Source organism: Ruditapes philippinarum, unplaced genomic scaffold (assembly GCF_026571515.1).
Source record: "Ruditapes philippinarum isolate M1 unplaced genomic scaffold, ASM2657151v2 ctg1184_1_1_1_1, whole genome shotgun sequence".
Lineage (NCBI taxonomy): Eukaryota > Metazoa > Mollusca > Bivalvia > Venerida > Veneridae > Ruditapes > Ruditapes philippinarum.
The window spans coordinates 73,823-97,330 of NW_026851622.1; the positions used below are offsets into that span (position 1 = coordinate 73,823).

Genomic DNA, 23,508 nt, shown 5'->3' on the forward strand with positions numbered 1-23,508 from the left:
AATTGATCTCTTCCACACTCTTTATATATGAAGATTTATGAAAGTGCCGGACATTTTCTCGGAAATATCATTTTGTAACATCGTCATTTATTGCTCCTTCTAGTGTAAGAGTATAATAAAAATATCGTAAATGTCTTTATTAACTATATGAACGAAATGAAAATGATAACAACATTCAGTAATAACTGATAGAACAAGAAATATTGTAGTAACACTATCCTTTATTTAGTTCTTATTGTTTTGAATTTCATTGATTAACTGGAAACAAAATTTTATCAGATTTTCTTTACTTGCTTGTTGATTGAACTATTTGCATGGATACAAGTCAGGAGAAAATTAAGGATTTTGCTGTAAACAAGTTAGGTAAGATATATAGTGATTTCATATTATATTTTGAAGTTTTCCTTGAACAGATATAAAAATACAATGTAAAGAATTTAATGTATTTTGTCATAGCTTAAATTTAAAATGTTTGGTATAGTTAAGGTTGACTGTTCAAGTTTCACATTTTCTGATCCCGGATTTAGTTTCTTTTTACTGTTTCATAAATTTTCAAGAACCTGCGTGTTTTTATTTTCAACTTCGTTCTGTCAGAAGTTGGTAATTCATGCAAAGAGAAGGAAAGTCAAAACAGAATATTGAATGTTTAATCAAGCCAATGTCAGTATCTCTTCTAGATTTATAGTCGTTTAAGTAAAATAATGTATTTCTTAAACCATCATATTTATATTGAAAATGGCCTTAGTTAAATAACTGGTAAGATAAAATAGACTACACGCGAACTGTTTATTACGGTTTGATGCACAACAGCTATAGTTTCAGTGAAATTACAGTTTTAAAAATAAGTTGGATAAAAATTAAAACGCCTTAAATCTCAAATGTTATTTCTAACTCTGAAATATATAATGGTTGCAATAAATCGGAAAAAAGTAAATAAAGACGAGTATTACTTGATTTACTCTTGCGGGTTCTTCAAACGCCTTTTTATGTGTTTAATTGTATGCGGACAGTCAAATATATTTATTTACAAATTCCACGGTCTCGCTAAATTTGCCTTTTGAAATATCGATTTTATATCCTTTTCCATATAAACATTTTACACTTTAAGAAGTATTGCTATATATGCTAAACAGTTTTCCCTTTATCCGATTGAGATATTTGTGGTGTATTATTCAAAGATGTCTGGAAAGGGTTTTTAATGTTGTTTTTGGGTTTGTTTGTTTTTTAATTTAGTGGTTGGGGTTGTTGCTATTGTTATTTTTTAAAATTCTGTCTGAAAATAAACTTTATATATTGTAAATATTTTTACAGAGCGTGGAAGATCTTTCTAAAACAAAGTACTGAACTACTGTCAAATAGCAATGAAATTAGGTAGTCTGACGAATGTTTCAGAAAATTTTATTACAAGCATTGTTTGTAACTTTATCAATACGTCTGTCCTTATATCAATGACATCAACATTACATCTCATTTGTGTACAATTCATTCATTACCATTTTGTCATTGAATAATTCCTCACGAATGTCGTCTTGCTATAGTCTGATTTTATTGACCTGTCAATTATGAATACATTATAGGGCTCATTTAAATATTCGATCCCACTTCGGTTTGGTCCGTGTAGTTTACGAGAATTAATGTGGAGTATATTAGTCATGGATTGAAAGTCACGCCAGCTTAATGTGAAGGTTGTCGTTAATTCACAATAGGACAGTCGGTAAAGAGAATGCCTGATAATTGAGAGGTCTGTGGTTCGATCCTTACTGTTGCCATTGTTTTAATACTCTTTCTTTATTTTTGCAGTATATTTTAATGGAACAGATTTGTAGTGTTTTGTACGGCATTGAAAAGACATTTATTGATTTTAATCCATATAATTTTAAACATAAATTCTTAAAAAACATGTTATTTAAAAGAGTATATACATAACAAAATTAAGTAAAACATAATCAAACAAAACGAACAACATAAAATAATCATATATAGATTCAATAATGTTGAAAGTATTAATAAGAAAAAAACATGGACCAACGCGGCCTCGAACTTAAAACACGTGTGGCACTTAGAGTATAAACTCGTGATTTACCCTATTGCGCTATAACGCTGAGTACACTTAGTTTAGAGATACACATTAAATTGAATTCCACCGTACAGCGTACAACTCACGGAACTTACCGAACATCTACCGAAGATTAATATATTGTGTGCATCGACCGTGTAATCAGTATGTAATTGACAGGTTAATAAAACCAAACAATATCGATCAAATGCATTCATGATAATTCATATTTAGTCAGAAAAAAATATCCAAAGAAGTTAACTACCGAAAGCACATTTCAATTATCTTTGCTTGTTATTGACAAATACTTTAAACTATAAATATTTTTGGACATTCTGAAAACCATTTTATTTCAATGCTGAATTCATAAAACGTTTCTGGTTTAAGAAATCTATAACTTGTAAAATAAAAATACTATAATAGTTATAATTTTGCGGGACAAGAAAAAGTATTTTCTTTTGTGTGTAAGAGCAAAAAAAAAAGAAATCAGTATGTGTCATAGATGTTGATGCAAAAGTTTCACACTGAGTAAAATATTCAATTCAAAATAAAAAATAAACATGAACATGTTTTCTAACTTGATCACTATTGCTTGGACTTTACCTTAATTTCTGACTCTGCCAAAATGTAAAAGTACTACGTTTTCATTTTATATGACAAATATCATCAGATATTAAAGAAAACCATGAATATTGATTTTAAGTAATAGTATATTGGAAGACTAAGACAGATGTTTTAAGTTAAAACGTTTGAAAATTAGTAATATATGTTTGATTTAAACTTTCTATAATTAAGTTCGATTGTAAAGAGAGCTTCAGGCTTAGTTAAATCACCATCGAGTCCGTTTCCTGAAACAATTGGAACCAACAGTCCTGGCGTCCTATATGGTGACGTAGTTGTGACCTTGGCACGGCTCGAACCAACGTTCCCTTGATTGAGAGATAGACACGACACCCTTATTACTAGGCCACAACCCCGTCACTGTGAGTTAGACCGTATGCTTAAAGCATTAATCACAAAAATGTACAGGTTGCCTTACAGTGTAATTCACTGGCTTCCTTTCTTAAATATAGCCACAACAAAAGATTGTTTAATGTTGTTGTTTTGTTTTTGTTTTTTTGACTCGGTTAAGTTATATATCATTTTTAAGAGCCTGTAATTCGTTGGTGTCTGTTCAAACAAAATTTAAAACTATAAAACGAAAACATGTCTTTGAATGTCGTGCAACCTACGAATTTATGGTATATTATTTAATTTTGGATTTATTCAATCTTTTAAATGTATAAATATATGTGCAGTCAATGTGACATTGTAATATGTTCCGCATACAAATAGTTGTACTAGTTTTAAATTCCAATTGTAAATACTTTGTCTTAATTTCACATAATTTAATTTCATGTGCTCTTTTGAGAGTTACATTATCTGATAATGTTAATGTCGTCACCTTAATGTAGCTTTAAGATTGCATTAGATGCGCATGGGAATGGAAATCAGATTTTCCTGAACACCTTAAAGGATTATGTACGCGAACAAGAGCGTCTCATATCAGGTGAAAAAAGCAAATAGTAGACAAAACATAAACTATCAAATGTTAAAGTTTGTCCTTAGTTTCTTTTCATAATTATATTATGTGTGAATTTTTCGCGAATAAAATAAAGTGGGTCATTTATCTAAGAATAAAATATTATGATTATTTTTACAATAATGTCATTATAAGGTAACGGCACAATAGCCGGTCATCAGTGAGTTATCACGGCTTTTTTGTATAAAACACTTTCACTTTCTTTTATACAACAAACAAAATGCTAGTAAGAAATTATCTGGCAATTTAAATTATTGTCCTTATAGTTCACAGCTTTGATTTTTAATATGTAGGATTTATCTTTTGTTTATTAATTCGAATGCCTTTATGTCTCAGTTTATTTATTTCATGTATCGTTAACATTCATAACTACTTAGCAAAACATCACAATCTAAACGTATGTACATTAGTTTAAGTATGATAAGGTATAGTGAAAATAGAGAGAAATAGAATCTCTAAGAAAGTCAAAACGACAAAATTGCAAATAATTTACGACATTTCAGGGTTCAAATTGTACTATTTTTCATTTCTGTATAATAGTAGAGAGTGGTTAAGGTCGTTGGCTTTAACCCACTTGCCACACACAGCTGTAGGGGACTTTGGAGTTGTTCGTGTGAGGAAGCTACCAAAACTAGTTTGAGGACCGTTTGTGGTTCAACTCTAAATACTGCACGAAACTTTTGTGTTTCTCCGCCAGTAAAGCTGATAAGGCATCACACGACACATCTACTGTGTTAGATCGACGTAAAACCCAACCAAAAGATATATGATTTCTGACTTTTAAGTTTTATATAATATTGCGAAAATAGTGTCTCTCTTGTTATTAAATTTTTTAGCTGAATTTCTGTTTTATATTTCAGGTGTTACGTTGCACTGAACATATTGGATAGATTATAAAAAGTGTGCCATTCTGTAAGTACACTTATTTATTTTCGAGTAACGTAGACTGATTGAAAATGAAAATCGTTTAGTAAAATAATCAGTTAAATGTTACTTTAGATCAGTCTAGGAATATAATAGCAATACACATGGCATTGAGGAGAAGTACAAATAACATGTATTATCAATTAAAAGTTTGAAGAGCTGATTTATTTTTACTTCCGGCTGTTCTTATCATAGGGATACTAAAATGTCTTTGAATAACGTTTAAACATATTAAGAAATTGAACATTATTTTTGTAAAAAGATTACAATCAATCATTTTGATTTTTTGTACATATAACGTTAAACAACTCGTTATATTTCTTGTCGTGACCTTACTTTAGTTATATATAATTTTTATTATTGTAGTGATTTAAATAGTTTTACTTTAAACAAAAATTCGATTGTGGGAAACTAATAAAAATATATGAATAGACATAATTTCAAATACATATATATTACAAACATGATAAAGATGTTTAAAATTTTAAAGGTCCTAACAATTACCATTTCCCCCACGAATGAAAAACTTCACCCTAAAAAAAAAAGTTAATCAGAATGTTTAGAGTCATAGCCCCAAGTAATTTTTGTTGATTTAAAGTTAAAGTTTCATTTTTTTTTAAAAAAGGGATGTAAAATGCAAATTTTTTAAAAAAAAAAGAAAAGTAAAAACTATATCACTAAGATACAATTATGATAGCTAATTAATAAAAAAAGGAGATAAATTGTTTTTCAATATGAAATTTTAAATTTTTTTTAAAAATTGAAAATTTTAGGGGAGGGAAAGAAAAAAGAGAAGTTTTTTAAATTTAAAAAAAGTTTTTACAAAATAAAGAAAGTTTTAGTAGATTTTTTTTATCATTAATATTAATAAATGTGTAAAGTTTTCTCTATTTTCAAAACATTGGGATGAATGTAAAAAAGCCAAAGAAGAGATTTACGTCTAATGTCATTAAAGTACGAACATTCAAATAAGTAGTGAAATTCATCACCAATAGCTTGATAAGAAATACGGAACAGAGCGTATTAGTATGATCAATTACCAAATGATTGCCTTTTTTCAGTTGGTAATGGGTGATTCATTGTTCTAAATTTAAATAAATATTTGCCTATGTCAAATGGAAGTATAATTAGATATTTTTGAAAAGAGTGAGTATTTATATATGTACGACACACTAAGCACTAAGATTTAGCAATAGTACTATGCAAATCTCGTAAAAAATGACCAGGTTGTTTAAGCTTCACAATACTTTTAACCTTTTCCCTTATATAAGCGTGTTTCGACGGCTTTTTGCCCCCCCTTTTTTGAGGCCTCAAACAGTGAAAAAATGCCCTATTTAGGCCCCAAACATTGTTTTTCGTTTGAGAAATGTTGTTAAAAAAGTGACCACATTTTCGGCGCCGTCCCCAATCAAAATATTACATCAGGGGGTTGCCAGAAGGGGGATGTGCCCCCTTCTGTTTGGGGGGTTTGAGGGGGGCGGAATCCCCCTCATCTCCAAGAAAATTTTGGACATGTGACAGGCTAAAAATGGCCTCAGGTCGATCTTAGGGTAGCTAGTAACCGACGCTGAAAAGCCTTTTACTCTATCACAATTCATTGAGAAGTTGCAGCACTTTGAAATCAGTTTTGATGGAAAACAACACAATGCAAATAGTGATTTTTTGCAATTTGAGACGTCCCCCGTTGCCATGGTCAAACAGGAAATTTACAATATGGAGCATGCTGTTACAGAGGCTATGGTGTAGTCAACTTTTGTGCCAAGTTTCATTAGTATTGAAGCATTTTTCATACTTTCATAGCAGTTTGAACTTGTTACAGGAGGCTTTTCAGTAAAAATGGCCATTTTTCGCAATATGCTCATGGGGTAAAAGGTTGAAGTGATTAATAGTAACTACTTTCTGTAGATGAAAATATTCTGACATACAAAGATTACTTAGCGTTTTTTTCACAAATGTTATTCATTAAGAATTAACAATATTCCTAGAGAACAAAGAAAATATTGTTTTTACAGAAGTTTACATATCTTATTTTCCTGAACATTAAAAATCAAACAACTTAGTTTAACTCAATTTTCTCTAAACGAATCATCAATATAAGCATATAGTTAGGGAGCCTGAACAATACCAAACGTTTAGTGTCACAAGACCGCTTCCGGCCATCTGATTTATTTTGCGTTACAAAAGATGAGTCTGTTCATCAAGTTATCCATTGGGAATTTAAAAATTGAAAAATACACGTTTCGACGGGAAATAACTATCCAAATTTGTGATAGATCAACCGGGGGAACTTATTTCAAAAATGTTGAAATTTTTTTAAAATACAATGCATTTGTTTCCCTTGCTATTAAGTTTTTAAATTTTTTTTGAATTTGTAAGAGTTTTTAAATGCCTTTTTGAATCAAGTAAAAGTTCCAGTATAAGTAAAGAATTCGGGGCCGCAGAAAATACAAAAAAGACCCAAACCCCTTTTTTATGATATATTTACGAAAATTTCACTTTTGTGAAAATTTTTTTTTTCACTTTTTCGCTTAAAAGAAACCTTTTTTATGCGAACAATGAAAAAGTAAGTCAAGGAAAGCGGGGTTTATTTTATTGCAAAAATCAAAAAAAATGCTTTCATTTTATTTTCTATAACATCAAAACAAAGTAAAATCTTAACAACTCAACAAATACATTTCTTCAATACTAACTAACTCAACTAACAACTCCAACTCACTCCAAAACTCCTCATAAAACCCCAAAACTAACCCAGCTAGAAAGTTTCCCAGTTATAATAACCCTTTGTTTGCGCAGCTAGGGTGGTGTGTGCAAAAGTAACGTTTGCCGCGACCTCTTATTGCGCGACTCTCCAGTTTGCCACACAAACTCATTGCGCACCTGAAATGTTGCGCGACCTTTTAAAATGCGAAATCGGCCTTAACATAATTTTAAAAATGGCCTTCAACTGCGTTCAGGTATACAGACTGTTTACAATACAAAACATTAGTACAAAAATACAGAATAGTTATATAAATTTTTACATCTTGAACACTCAATAGGAAATTATTATCTGCCAATAATGGCATCTTAATAAGTGCAAAATATACTTGCAGTAATAAAGATGATATGTACTATATATGGCTTAAAGACCAATACATTTACTACTGATTGACATTTCTATAAACTTATAAACTGACTGATAATTCATTAAACAAACAGAAATATAATCTCTCCAGCTTTATCAACATACAGCTCAACATTGAACCAAGTAACCTGTACATAGATAAAAGCAGGAAGGAATCCATTCATTAAAATCTGATATGAGACCAAATTATGCTTTTGTTAACAACAAATTGAGATGCTGAAGGGCCTAAAAATAACTAAACCTTGTTACTTTTAGTCTGCGCGACCTCTTATTGCGCGACCTCTCCATATTTGGAACTAGCATGCCTGGAAAGCTGATTCTGCGCGACCCTTTCCTATTGCGCGACCTTAAGTGTCGCGCGAAACCTTTGTCTGCGCGAACCTTTCCAAATTTTGGAATGAGGTATGCTCATAATCTAAAAAATAACTGAGCTGTGCCAATTCGGGACTGTTAATGACTCAATGGTTTTTACAACAAAAGAAGTAAAAGTTAACATAAACATTTTTAACCAGCTTAGAAATATTGTCCAGATTTACCATCCTAAAAGAAATACTCTTCTAGTAAAAGATTAGTTTCAAAATTTCATAACACTCTCCCACCTTTGGACTTTGCTTTACTCCGGAAGCACAAAAACAATTAATTTACATATGTTAAGTTTTTAAAAATTTGAGCAAAACTTTTGAAAACTCTTGTTAAGTGAAATTGAAATAAAATAAAAAGAATAATATTGGTACTAAACAAAACATGTGAAAAACTACTAAGTTACTAAACAATACATGTGAAAAACTACTAAGTGTTAATGATATATGCAGATTAACATAAGCAAAACTAAACAAATTAACAAATAAGCATAATGGATTTTTATAAATATAAAATAAGTAATTCTTACTGTTACTTAGATAAAATCCATAACAGTTTTTCCCTGTCTCTTCAATTTAATTCACAATCTCCAACACACACTTTTGTCAAGTTCAGTAAGACATTTTAGAAAGTCAGCTCATTGTTTTTTTTTTTTTCTGTTTGAATATGTTTAATTTCTTTTTGAATGTGCCGAAGTTAAAGTTCTTTGATAGTCTTGAATGCAAGCTGCACTATTTAATTTTTAAAGAATTAAACAATATAATTACAGTTTAAAATGGAACAAAGCACATTTGCAAATACTTTCGAGGGCTGTCATTTACCCTTTTATATAAGCTGACCCCAAACCTGTGACTCAATTCCAGGGTGCAAAATTCTAAGTTTGACCATTCTCTACTTTAGGTTATCATAGCAAAGCCTGTCCTGGATGTCTCCTGCATCTTTCTCCTTCCGGGACTGACATCCTTATGTTATTATGGTGTAAATTAAAGTGTTGTTCTTTTTTAATGTTTTAGTGTTGTAAGCTTTTGCAGGCCTACAAACCCATTGGGTTATAGTTGTAACTGATTTCTTTAAAGCTGTAAATGATGGACAATTTTTGGTTTTATTTTGAGGATCCTGCTTATTTTAAATAACAAGTCACTTGATTTTTTCGTTATTACAAATGGTCCCTTCCAAAAACTTTAGCCTTTAACTTAGGACTTTTCCCGACAATTCTTGATGAATAAGACAGTAAACAACATCCCCCCAAACATTTAAATATTCATGGAAATTCTTGAATCATATCACGTTTTTGTCTTTGTGAAGATTTTACTTCAAATTCCTGAACAATACTGTATATCCTTGAAAAACTTCTCATTTAAAAACCCAACTCATAGTCAGTATTCCAAAGTTTCAGACTGACAAGAATGTCTCCTAGAAAAATTTACTGGTAAGTTAAACCTCTTCCAAACATTAACATGTTAGTGTATATTGAGTACTTTCATGGACATTGATCTGTAGGCACTAGTCATTATGGGCAAGTACAAATCCCAATTTGTCTGTTCTTTATTCACATAAGTTAGTAATAAGCGTTTAAGCAATGACTGATTAAAGCGTTCCACCATACCATTAAAGATGCTTCTGTATGAGTGTACATCTTGTTTGATTTATTTCTAGTAAACACACATTTTGTCTAAATAATGTCAGACTGAAAATTCTTTCCTTGATCTGAATGTAAGTCCAGCGGGTAATCCAAATCTACAGAAATACTCGAAACACTATCTTATTTGCAACTGTTTCAGCACGTTGTCTGGTATAGCGTAACATTCAACATTTTCGTAAAATTGTCCAAAATGACTAAAAAATGTACCTATTTTTACTCTCTGAAAATGGGAAATGGACCCAAAATATCTGTTGAAACTCTGTCCATAGGAAATCCAACATAATATTCCTGCTAATGGTGCCTTAGCTTTCTTATTTGGTTTCTTTCTGGCTCCACAGAAAGGCCCACAGTTGTTTAATCCATAGTTTCACAGAAGATGACATTTATACCAGTTAAAAGCATTCATTTTTATTTTTGCCAGTGTTTTTCTTGACGCCCTAAATGTCAGAATAGAATACCATTTATGTGAAGCTTTAATAACTTGATTATTAAAAGTGATGGTAAACAAGTTGATCATAACTGGTAACATTATCTGTTTGAATAAACTTCCTAAACAAAATTCCATCTTTAAGATAAACTCGAGACCACTGCAACCATAAACTTCTTGTCGCTGGGCTTTTTCAGCGGCAACTTTTGTCACGTGGCGGGTCTAATATCAGAACTAGACAGCCAAATAAAATTTTGTCTATATCCACTGTCTTCTTTCTGCATTTTTTATAAGTTCCTTGTGGTATACGAACCCTACCAATTTTGAAACTTATACACTTTTTCAGAAGAAATGTCACCATTTGGGTACAGACCTCCTGCATGTGATGTCTGTGCCATCCTTCTCTTTGGTGGCATCACTTAAATCAATTTATCCGCAGCACCAGCTAGGCGCACGTTCTTCTCCGTTGCCCTAAGTCTTCTCACAGAAACAAATTTCTCACAACCACGAAATTTCTGTTCAATTTGCCCTGAGAAAAGCTCCAGATACAAAGCAAAAAAAAACCAAAAATTCAGCACTGATGCAGAAAGTCCTAACTAAGTCGGCAGGACACCTTTTCTCTGACTCGCTTGACTTCTTAGCGACACCAGTGGAACCACATCATCAAATCTGCAAGTTCCGACCACTGTCATGCTTTTTCACACCATTCTTTACAACCTCCACACGGAAGCTCACTTAGAATAGAGTGACCACATATAACAAGTACACGAACAAGGGGTCACACGGAATCCTCGACAAAAAGTCAGCATTTGGCATGCCTTAGTTCCCTTGCGATTGCTCTAGCTTAAAGTCATATTGTGATAGCACTTCAAGCCATCTAGCCATCTGATTTTCTGGTTCTTTAAGACATAATCCATCTTAATGAATAATGATCACTTCTTCACTAAGAACGAACGTCCTAACAAATACTGTTTAAACATAGTAACAAATGTAAACAACTGCCAACAGTTCCCCCGACGTGTTACACAATAGCGTCTTTGAGCCTTATTCAAAGCTTTTGCTCGCATATGCTATTGGCTTCTCGATACACTGTCCAAGTTTTTTCACTAAACTGCATTTGTGACAAAACTCCTCCTATTCCAAAATTCGACGCATCGCAATCAAGTATGAATAATCCATCATCTTGAGGGTATGCCATGACTTCATCACCAGTTAATGCACTGCGTAAATCGTCGAAACTTTTCTGACATTCATCAGACCATTCAAATGGTTGTCCGGCCTCCAACAACCTATTTAATGGCCTAGCTCTCTTGTGGAAAAATCACGAATATATATCCTGTAGTATGAACAAAAACCAAGAAAGGATCGCAGAGTTGTTAAATCGTACGGCCTTTCCAATTTGCAATACAACTAACTTTAGACTTTTGAGGGCTTATTTCCCCTCCTTACTTACTACATGTCCTAAGAATGACACTTCAGTTTTTAACAGAAAACATTTGCTTGGCTTCAGTTTCATTCCACACTCACACAAACGCGTTAAAACTGTATCAAGCCTATCTAAATGTTCTTCAAATGTGCGGCCAAAAATAATCAAATCATCAAGGTATATCAGCAAAATTTCCCACTGAAGACCTCTCATTACTAATTCCATACATCGTTGGAAGGTTGACGGTGCATTACATAATCCGAAAGGCATTACCAAATATTCAAAATAAAAACCGAATTTTGTAGTGAAGGCTGTCTTTGGCGATCAGCCTCATCAACTTCAATCTGATAATAGGCTGACAAAATATCCAAGCACGAAAAATATGATGATCCCCCTAAACTTTCCAAACAATCACTAATATTAGGTAAGGGGTATGCATCTTTTTCTGTTACGTTGTTTAAGCTGACGATAATCCACACAAGGTCGTGTTGTTCCATCACGTTTCCTGACATATACTAATGGTGACGCCCAAGGAGAATATACTTTCCTGAATAACATTGGCCGCTAACTGATCTTTAATTATTTTCTCTTCTTCATTTGCGAAAGCTTTTGGTGGGCGCCTAGGGCGTTGCTTAATAGGCTTTGCTGCCCCCAGTATTGATGTTGTGCTTTATTACAGATGTACGACCTTAATCATTTTGGTGACTTTGCAAACACATTTGAATGCTTAATCAAAAGATTCTTAAGTTTCACTCTTTGATCATAATTAAGATTTTTCACTGAATTTTCATAAAGCTCATTTAAATGAGATGGAAGCTTTTGAGTCACACTTTTCATTAACAAAACACTCATTTTTCTAACAAAAACTAACTTTTTCAGCATTCTCAATATATCCAAGAGTAGTATTAGCTTCAATTTTACATTTTCATTGCTAAATATTTATTAAACGAATTGGAACACAACCATTTTTAGAATGAGGGTTGACCAGCGTATGGCCAACAATTAAGCTATTTTCACTATCATCACCTGTTTTTAATGGCGTAACAATTCCAAACTCGGTATCAATTTTGCCGCCAGAACAACTTCCTTCTATTATCACTTCACTATTTGCTGGTACAATGACTGACTTTGAACTTTTGACACGCATCACTTTGAAAACTGAAGATTCCATCAACGTAGGATACTTCTTTCCATTTAGACGCAAACCATTTTCTGCACTTAACACAAAATTATTTTCTTGTAGAAAATCAAGACCTAAAAGACCATCTTCTTGAATTGGTGCAATAAACACATTGAACTTAAATATATCCTTATGAATTTTAAAACTCATCACAGTTTTACCTAAAATAGGGAGATACCCTTCATTTGCAACTTCAAGCTTAAAAATTTGGATCAATTTTCTCCAATGATGACGAATATCAGAAGGCACACTATGATAGATATTAGAAGAAACAATAGTAACAACTGCTCCAGTATCTACTACTAAATTTGCACTGATTTCACCAAATTTCACAGGTAATAACAAAGATAATCCATTGCAGGTATCATTAAAATGAATTTTTATCACTTTTTCACTATGATTTTGGACTAACGCAAGGCCGTCTGCCTTAGTCCCACCTAGTTTTCCGCTTTATTTTTATCACTCTGCTGACTCGTGCAATCACGTGCATAATGACCTAAATTATGACACTTATAACACTCAACAGTAGATAAATCCCTTCTTTTGAATTTTTCTGGCTGCATATCTTGCTTTTTAATGACAGACAGAATCTCATCAAATTTTTTATCTATTTCTTTCTTCAAAGACAAAAAACTGCTCTTGAGAAACATTGTTGTTCCCTTGACGAACCATTCGAACTTTGGTGTTTGCCTTAGTTTCATCCTTTCAAACTATAGTACGTCTCCAGAATCTCGCGTGCATTTTCGATACTGGTCGGATCCTTCATCCCTATAGCCAGAGCCATCTGGGAGTCACCCAGACCTCTATAAAATGCCGTAAACAAATTGTACCAATAGTATGATCATCTGCAGTTGGGTAGCCCTTTCGAACCAGACGCTTTATATCTGCAACATACTCCACGAGTTTTTCCCTTGAGTGAAGCTTGACATTTTTCGAGCTCCATCAGATAAGAGGCAGTAGAACGTCTTTCTACAAATCTTGCTGCTAGACATTGCTCAAGCTGTGTGTAAGATTGTTGAGTTTCAGGACTGACCTGGTTGAATACAAACTCTGCTGCATCATCCCTCAGACTATTCAGCAAGCGAAATGCCCTCTCTTTATCACTCCATTGGCATGTTTCAGCCAACACAGCAAATTGAACGTATGAATGCAGTGTATGATGTTTTACCATCAAAAAAGAACCTGATTTGGTAGTGGAACATTATAATCCCGAGAATTTCTTTGGTTACTTTCTCGTAATGCAATGTTCTGCAGGCGACTAAGTTCAACATCTCTTGATTGTAAAATATTTTGTAATTCATCAATTTCATTTGACAATCTCTGGATTTGTCTGTCTCTATTCATCTGAGTTGTATGATATAGACTGTTCAAATTTTCCTTATCTCTTCTAAATTGTTCATTTTCACTTTCTATAATTTCTTGTAATCCAGCTTTTTCACTTTGTAAAATTTTGACAGTTTCATTTAATTTCTCAATATTTGCCAATGCATCAGTTAAATTAGCTTGTAAATCATCATTTTCATCAATTTTTCTGGAAAGTTTTTGACGTAAATCCATTGTAAGTTCTGAATTTTCAAGACGCGATGCTGATGCAGATCTAGCAGATTTCTTAGGTCCCATATTACTGACTTTCTTCTAAAACCTGAGTGTCATCGTCTAGCATAGAAGCACGTAATTTTGCATTATATGATTTTAATTCACTGATTTCATTATTTTTCATTTCTAAAATTTCATTCACTTTGTTACAAAAATCACTAAATTTGCACTTGTAAGATTTTCACTATGACTAACTAGTTCTTTGGAGATGTTTCCTATTTCTAAACAGCACAAAGAAACAGTCTGACGCAATGATTCTAATTCCTTTTCCATTTTGTAAGTCCATTACACTCAAAAGTAGAAAATTTCAAAGTCTTTATCCCTGCGCTGAAGCATGTTAAAGTTCTTATCCCGACGCTGCCACCAGTGTTACGAAATCATTTCACTTTTGTGAAAATGCTTTGTTTATTCACTTTTTTCGCTTAAAAGTCAACCATTTCTGTATGCTGGTACAATGAACAAGTCAAGTCCAAGTGAAAGCAGGATTATATTTATTGCAGTAAATCAAAATAATGCATCATTTTATTTTCTATCAACAGTCAAAACCAAAGTAAAATTCTTAACAACTTCAACAAATACATTTCTTCAATTACTAACTAACTCAACTCAACCAACTCCAACTCACTCCAAAACTCCTCAAAAACCCCAAAACTAACCCAGCTAGAAAAGTTCCCAGCTTATATACCCTTCTGTTTGCGCAAGCTAGGGTGGTGTGCAAAAGTAGACTGTTTGCGCGACCTCTTATTGCGCGACCTCTCCAGTTTTGCACACAACTCATTTGCGCGACCTGAATGTTGCGCGACCTTTTAAAATGCTGACAATGCCTTAACAATGTTCAAAATGGCCTGCAACTGGTTCAGTATACAGACTGTTGTACAATACAAACATTAGTACAAAAATACATAATAGTTATATAAATTTACATCTTGAACACTCAATAGGATAATTATTATCTGTCCAATAATGCATCTTAATAGTGCAAAATATACTTGCAGTAATAAAGATATATGTACTATATATGGCTATATAAGACCAATACATTTACTACTGATTGACATTTCTATAAACTTATAATACTGACTGATAATTCATTAAACAACAGAAATATAATCTCTCCAGCTTACAACATACAGCTCAACATTTAACCAAGTAACCTGTACATAGATAAAGCAGGAAGGAATCCCATTCATAAAATCTGATATGACCAAATTATGCTTTGTTAACAACAATTGAGATGCTGAAGGGCTAAAAATAACTTAAACCTTGTACTTTTAGTCTGCGCGACCTCTTATTGCGCGACCTCTCCATATTTGGAACTAGCATGCCTGGGAAAGCTGATTCTGCGCGACCTTTCCTATTGCGCGACCTTAAGTGTCGCGCGACCTTTGTCTGCGCGACCTTTCCAAATTTGGAATGAGGTATGCTCATAATCTAAAAATAACTGAGCTGTGCCAATATTCTGGACTGTTAATGACTCAATTGTTTTACAACAAAAATGAGTAAAAGTTAACATAAACATTTTAACCAGCTTAGAAATATTGTCCAGATTTACCATCCTAAAAGAATACTCTTCTAGTAAAAGATTAGTTTCAAATTTCATAACAATATTTATTGATACACATGTTCTATTAAAAAAAAAACCTTAAAATCACTTTTTATCATACTTCACGTACTAAATATGTCACAGGCGATGTCATAATTATGAAAAGCAACTGTTGTTCATCGGATTAAAACAGACCACACAAATTTAACTATAAGTGCATCACGTTTTCGATGAATGATTTAAACCACTCTTATAGAATGGTTAAAGCTGATACCATCAACTTGATGTGCTTGTGTCTTTCCTTCACACTGCTTATTCATTGGTTTATGATATACATATCTAGTGTGATTTTTCTGTGTATTGATTACTTTAAATAATGAATAAGCTTAAGAAACCCCGTTTCAACAATTCATTGGATAACATGGATGAAACAATACTTGGTATAAATATATAATGTTCATACAAAACTTTCAGAGATACAATTTTATACCGATTTGAAACAAGCCACTCTTTACCACACGGTGTTTCCAGATTACAAAATATTGACTTCGACAGTCAGTCAAAAGTACACAGCGGCCTTCTTGTATTAATGTGTGGAAAATATTTTTTCAGGCATATCAAATTGGAATATCTACTGTTTACATCGGTGCTATCTAGAAAACTATGTCTTAAACTCCGCGTATAAGACAAGTCCAGTCATACAAACGCGCCTTTTTATGAATGAATTGCGTTCTTAGGATGAAGTCAATTGGCCGTTATGAATAACATTGCAAAATCATAAGTTACTACAAGAAACATTTTCTTGGTGAAAATTTTAGTTTTGTTCCGAAATATTATAAATAAGTAATAAGAAAGAAAAAAATACACGAAAAAAAAACCAATCAAACGGGAAAATCTAGCCCTAGGGTAACTGTCTTGCGGAAACTCGACAGAGCTTCGTTACTGCCGTAAACTGTTACCCTCGAGCAAGATATTCCGGTCTATACCGTCAACCGGTGTAAGACCCTTATAATAGCACTGGCTAAAATTGCCAGATGTTCTATGTTCTCAAAAATGTACCGCGCAGTTTTGAACTGCTTTACATATCCATATAAAAAAGTAAACAAACTTTAAAAAAAAGGAAATGAAATATTATCTTTTGACCGCGTGTTATTTTGGTTCGTACAGTCGTTGAAATATGTGATATTTTTTTAACTGTTCCAGGAATATAAATGAACCCGACAGTTAATCAAGCATATAAGTTCTTCTCAGTAAAATGAGTTATTTTCTTCATTTAGAATTAATGTGATATATCGTATAAAGCTTACATGGTCTCAGTAAATACCACACATACTATCCATAAATTACAAACAGTTGGTGTTATAAATCATTTGTTTAATCCAATTGGAAAAGCGATTTAATTTGCCATAAAGGACATTATAAATAAAATGACAAAATATATATTTTGGAAAAACTATATCACCATTTTCAAAGCGATAATACAGAGTTTATTTATTCATTTATTTATTAATCAATTAGTTAATTTTTGTAATTATTTGTATTTGGAATTGAATAAGGCAATATTTTGTTTCTTTAGAAATAGTTATATATATTTCTAACAATTATTTTATGTGCATCCGTAGCCGAGTGGTTAAGGTCGTTATAACTTCAAACCACTTGTCCATCAACTACTTATATAGTTGTAGTATTGAATATTTGTTAATGAATTATGTTAGATTATATTTATAGAAGTATAACAATATCTCATTATTTTTTTTTTCAATATTTCATCAAAAAGCATTTAATTTGAAGAAATGTTTTAAAGACTTATGTATATAAGGATGTAAAAATAAAAACAGATTTCACTGAATGGTATTGAAATAAACCTTTGTTTTCAGATATTGAACGTTTATCAAAAAACAACATTATTTTGCAATTAGTGATTTTGTAATTACCTTAGAAATAGTCACCAGTAAGATGTTTGTCAACATTCAACCCAGTCATAAATTAAACTGTTAGTTAATAAGCCATTCCCGATGTTATGAATTATATCATATCAGAAACAGTGTATTTGAAAAGAAACCAATATACAAAAACAAATAAAACTGTTAAACAATAAAAGATTGAGACTTTATCTTATTGTCGTTACAATTTTCCTTATCTTTTCCTTATTCGATTTATTACATTATCTTTTCTTTATTTACGTTAATTGTTCTATGCTATTTTTCAATGTTGTCTCACATTATTTCATGTCAGGAAAACGATGCTGACAGACAAATAATGTGAATTAAACATGTTTGTGAAAACTTATACAATCCACATAGGTGTTACGACATTAGATAAAGGAACTATTTTCTGTACACTGAACTTCAATTATTATGTTTTAAAGCAAAAAACACACAAAAACATAAATGTAAAAGCTGTTTGCAGTTTTAGTCAATGACTTTTCCAATTCATTTAGACTGTGGTTTGAGTTTTATTTTGTCAGTTTTTTATTTAATAAAAGTAAGCGATGTGTTATTAAGCAAAATATTTTACTTTTCTTACTTCCTGAAAGGTATTGGCGTCATTTTATTGAATTTTATAAAAGTTAATAATCACTGTCATTACTGTTTAATTGACTTTTTTTTATTATTTAAATTGTTGTCACGGCTCTCGAGATATACGCCATTTAAGTATTTATATTATCAAAACAGCAGGTGTTACGTGCCATTGGGCATCTGTTAATTTTTTTTCATTACTTTATCTCAATGTTCTTTTTACTTTTCTGGTTCTTTTGGGATTATCGTCGCGTTTAGACCGGCGACAAGGGTCGTGAAACATATTTCATATTTACGATAATAATAATTTACAACATTCATAATTAACAGTCTAAGTTAAACTGATTCTAAAATTTTAATCTATTTGTTAATTCAAGAATTAATATTATATCATGGCACATGAGAGAATGTTGAAAACCTTCTCAAAGATTAATGTATATGTAAATAATTATTTTCCAAATCAGTCATATTACTTTAATACATCTAAACATGTTCATTAAGTATAGTCTGATTTTTTTTCCTGCATGATATATCAGAGTAGATTTGTGATTAATCTTAGGAAGACATCTTGCAGGACAAAAATCAATTCGGACATACCGTTGAATTGTGCAAAGATAACTTAGTTATTTAGTGTCTCCGGACTGTCTCCGCTTATCTGATTTCATTTGTTTTACAACAGATATTTCTGATTCATTAGATGAGGCCATTTCGGGGTGTGTAAGGTCTTCTATATATCACTACATATGTCACCGAGAGTCTACAAGAGTAATTAAAATACTTCTGTTTGAACTTTGCCGACAAAATTGTACATTGGACATCATTCTTATAAATACCTGTTTGTATTTTTAAATGAATAATCTTGGTATGGTATATATTTTTGTCTTGTTGTCTTGGGTCTTTGTTCAATGTGGGGAGAATGTGTTGGTAGAGAGACGGGTCATTGATAGGAGAGTGGGGTATTTTGTTAACTACATTTTGTATAACCTGTACTTATTTTGAGGAACGAATACATATTATTCATGCAATTCACATTCCTATTTATAGGTGCTCTTCACGACAATGGTATAAAAATTTACTAATTGAAGGTTCGATTTTCTAATATAATGTTAGTACACTTATATTTCCGCTTTACCTAAAGAAATAAAAGAGGTTGAATGGAGAAATGGTTATGATTTTATTGAGTAGTATTACTTTTTTACATTGCCAAAGCACACTGTCACCTTACTTTAATAATGTAAAAAAGCATAAGTAATAAAGCATTTTACTAGTGCAGGTAAGTTTTGTTAATAGCTCTGTCCATTGTCTTCACGTTTTAGGCATACGCCTACTTTTACCTGACGACCAAACGGTGCTTTTTATTGAATGGCATGAAAGTATCATCATGAAGGTTCCACGATGATCAATGAACTAACTAAACCCGAAACATTTTCGTTCTAAATGGCTTCTGTTATTCTCTACTTTGTAGGTATTTCTATTGTCTTTATAAAAAGAAGGAGCGGGAGACCTATAAATAAATGGAACGAAAATTATTTGGCTTCGGTTTTTTTAAATAAAACACACGCCAGTTGTACAATGGTAATCTTATCGATTTGATTTTTATTGGAAAGTAAAAACTGAAATATCAAATTAAGAGTCATAAGCGGAAAAACAACTGTTGTTCAAGTACACGCTAGCAAATCATATGAAAAGTTAGATTTATATATGTGAAATAATATTGTTCACTTCATTCTGTAATGAATGACTATGGCAGCAACACATCATAAGTAACTGAATAATGTATTTCCTTGTGAAACCTCAAACTGACTGGCGCAAAAGATGTAAGATATGCGTTTGGTGTCGTTGTATATATTTTTTCTTGGAAACAGACAGTAACTCGAACCTTTTTTATTATCTTTCTTTACTAAACTTTCTCAAACATTGCACACTATACCTCGGGGAATTCAAATCAGATTTAATGATATTCACTAACCTCTTTCAGAAATATCCCACGTCAATACAACACAGCAGACAACATAGTAGCAAGAACATTGAAAATACTGTAACCCAACGATTATTCGCGACCAATTAATATTCGCTTCAATCGCGGATGGCCAGGAAGCGCGAATATTTGTTTGCGCGAATAAGTCCGCACGATTTCGCGAATAAATTGGAGAGAAATTTTCATTTTAGACGTTGTTCATGCAAAGCTACTTGACCGGATATTTTCGAATTTTACGGGCACCTGTTAGGAAGTAATGAAATGTTATGAATATTGCCATAAAGCATTAAAACACAGACTAAGAAAACTACTACTATTTTATAAATATCAAAAGAACTCTATGTCATTATAGCAATCAAAAGAAACATCCACATTTTAATACAGTTTATGATATACTAGTAGGCCTATTGTCAATCACGTTCCGTGATCACAATACACTTACCAATACAATATAAGGCTAGGGTATTGTTAATCACATTTAAGACACCAATAATGACCTCAATTATTGAAGATTAAAAGTCGGCTAATGGATTTTACGGCCCCATCGGACTTTCCAATCCGCGATTTTCTTTTCGGAAATCAAGAAAACGCGGAAATAAATATTCTCGAATATGTCCGACCTCCGCAAAACGTGAAAATTTGTATTCGCGAATATAAATTGGGTTACACTGTTTCCCCTTTTTAACATAATAAAATATCTGTTCTAGACGGAAGTGTCGTTTTTCTGTTTTTGAATTACAACACCACTTTCCCCTTGTAACAGTATTGCAGTTCCTTGAAATGCTTTCCGTAAAGTGTTTTACTTTCTGAGAGTGTTTCACTTTCCGTTAGTGTTTTACTTTCCGTTCGTGTTTTATTTAAAATATAATTAAATCAATCATATTAGACGCGAACTTGAAAACTATCTTTAATAATTATAATTTAAATAATAAGCTACTGTGAAATATTTTCATTAAATATATTGGTACATAGGGATTTCGATATTATAGACAATTTAAGGACAAAGATTATTATGATGACATGAACACTTTCTTGCAGTATATGAGTTCAGAATGGCTTTTTCCTTCTGTAGACTTCTATAAAAGCATTATATTATACTTAGGTATGTTTTTAGTGATACGATACTACGGCTATTAAGACCCAGTCCATTACTGACAAACGACTTACTTAAACTTGTCATCATTTACAAAGACCTGGGTGATCTTTTAGATCATTTAGACCATGATATTCAAAAACTTCTAATGTTCAAATAGATTCTCTTGGACCTAAGTATTGTTCAGATATATATACTGCATGCTTTTACAGTACATTGTTGCTACTCAACTGTATGATTAGAACTCATTTTGCACTAGACGAAATATAAGTTCGGACAAAAGTTTGAAGATCGTTCAGCACGACATTATTGTTGTGCTTGTGGTATTTTTAGTTTCAACTTTTCGGCATTTTCTATATGGGTGGTTCCAATATTCCTACTTGAATAATGTTGAATCACCCTTAGGATATGTTGCCTGCTTTTTAAATTTGTCTTTTGACGTCTTATCTGTGATACGCAGGCTTCATAACCTCTGATCCCCTTTCAAAATTCCATTTTATTTAGTTCTGCCCATTGTTTTCTCGTTTAGGGCACACGCTTTTTATTACTTGGGGACCATACGCCGCTTTTCATGGAATGGCACGGAAGTGTCACATTGAAGGTTCCATGATAACCGCCGTATGAACACATCTGCGGATGTTTCTAAATTCAAAATTTTACTATTTCACGTTTAAATGTTGAATTCTGCTTAAGCCGGTGCTAGGGGGCGTGGACGGTTATTTGCACTTTCCAGTACCGTCCATGAACAGGCTCAATCAAACCGAGCCTGCAACATTTTCAATTTTGCCGTGTTGGGCTTTCTTTAGGGATTCTTTATTTATCTATTTTATTCTATTGAATAGCCTCATATAACAAAGATATTGGCCGTTTCCAGACTGTCTCCGTTCAACTGGTTTAATTTGTATTGCAACAGATGGTTCGATTTCATCAGTTAATATCATTGGGAGAGTTTATTAGATCTTGGAATATATCGCTATACAGGACATAATAACAATAACTCAAGTCAGAACGATTTATTCCACCTTTTATATTTAGCTTTAAATGGTCATTATAGAATGTTTTGTTTTGTCTCTTTTTTGGATATTCTGTGTCTATATTTTTGATTCGACATTAGTTAAACTTTTAGTTATTAAACGTTTCAAACATAGTTTTTGCATTATTTTATTTTTTAAGTTATACAAATTAAACAAATGACATGCGAATTTTACGATCAAAATGAAGTGTAAGATTAGAAGGATCTTACCCAGACCGGAATATCTAGCTCGAGGATAACTGTTTACATCTGTAACGAAGTTCCTTCGGTGTTTGATTCTTTTTCTTGCATATTACAATATTTTTCATATTTCGGAAAGAAATACGACAACTTATACTTTCATGCAGAACTTATTTCTTATAGTAGCGTGTGAATTTACAACAATTCATACATAAAAGGCTCGCGGGAATGACGTCATTAAAAGCACGCGATCGGTCTTACACGGGGGTTTAAGACGGGCTTTTCTAGTACCGGTACATGTATTAACAGTACATATTCCTGTTTAATATGCAAAAAATATATGAGAAACTTACAGGATCTTACACAGACCGGAATATTTAGCTCGAGGGTGTTTGCGGTGGTAACGAGGCTCTGCCGGTGTTTGATTCTTTTTCTTGCAAATTAAAATATTTATAATATTACGTAAAAGAAATAACGACAATCAATATTTTCATGCAGCACTTATTTCTCATAGTATCGTAAGAATTTACAACTTCTGGAAAAAAAGAACGTCATCCTATGAAAGCAATTTATTTATAAAAGACTCACGAGAATGGCTCAATTAAAGCACGCGATCTGTCTTACACGGGGTGTAAGACAGGTTTTTCTAGCACCGGTATAAACAATACATATTCCTGCCTGATATGCAAGGATTATACGAGAAACTTACAGGCACTGTTTAAATTTATATAATATCATTTTGGAACCGAATTGACAACTTCATATTTACATGAGCTAGTGTTCGTAAAACGTTCATTTTCTTGAAATGTCTTTTTTGCTTCGATCAGATATAATGATATTAGGTT

General features: G+C 32.3%; 1 protein-coding gene across 1 annotated transcript in view; it reads left to right on the plus strand.

Moving 5' to 3' along the window:
• Window positions 1-4,510: 4,510 nt before the first annotated feature.
• LOC132717348 (ligand-gated ion channel 4-like) overlaps window positions 4,511-23,508 on the plus strand; it is a 90,387-nt gene continuing 71,389 nt past the window's right edge. The window contains exon 1 of the mRNA XM_060700897.1: window positions 4,511-4,550. The gene's annotated coding sequence lies outside the window, so the exon portion shown is untranslated. The remainder of the gene's footprint in view (window positions 4,551-23,508) is intronic.